Here is a 769-nt window from a genome sequence, read left to right as displayed (position 1 = left end):
ATAGTGTCCCAGTGTGACAGAGTTGAACTACCCTGTAATTTTTATGATGACAAATCACCAGTCTTCTCTCCCAGAACAGCTGCTGAGTTTGAACCACCAACTTCTCAGTTAGCAGTTGAGTGCTTAACCAGTGCCCCAGCCGAGTGAGCTCCTTTGATAATTCCTGGTGTTTTTCTATTCTTAGGGGACCATATTATTATCACTATCAACCATGACAACTCTGTAAGAGATAATATAGCACAGTTGGGGCTTTTGAACCTAACATATTAAAATGAAGCCCACTGTCACTGAGTGGATTCGGACCCCTAGTGATCCTATATAGGGTTTCTGAGATTATAAATCTTTACCACAGTAGACAGCTTCATCTTTCTCCAGCAGAGTGGATGATGAGTTTGAACTCCCAAACACCTAACCCAAAGGGCTACTGTTGTTGTTGTTGTTGTTAAGTGCTGTCAAGTTGATTCTGACCCATAGTGACCCTATATAGGGTTTCCAAAGAGCAGCTGGTGAGCTTGAACTGCCGACCTTGCAGTTCAAACGGCTTTGCAGTCTGGCGCATTAACCCACAGCGCCACACGTAGATTACATTAACTCTGAAATATTTAGAATGTTTGCATTTGCTCACGCACAGGTAAACTCCTTGCTGTTGTATGCTTTCAGGTGTGTTCTAATGCATAGTGTCCCAGTGTGACAGAGTTGAACTACCCTGTAATTTTTATGATGACAAATCACCAGTCTTCTCTCCCAGAACAGCTGCTGAGTTTGAACC

Source organism: Chrysochloris asiatica, unplaced genomic scaffold (genome assembly GCF_000296735.1).
Source record: "Chrysochloris asiatica unplaced genomic scaffold, ChrAsi1.0 scaffold00086, whole genome shotgun sequence".
NCBI classification, from domain to species: Eukaryota; Metazoa; Chordata; class Mammalia; order Afrosoricida; family Chrysochloridae; genus Chrysochloris; species Chrysochloris asiatica.
This window is presented reverse-complemented; position numbering follows the sequence as displayed.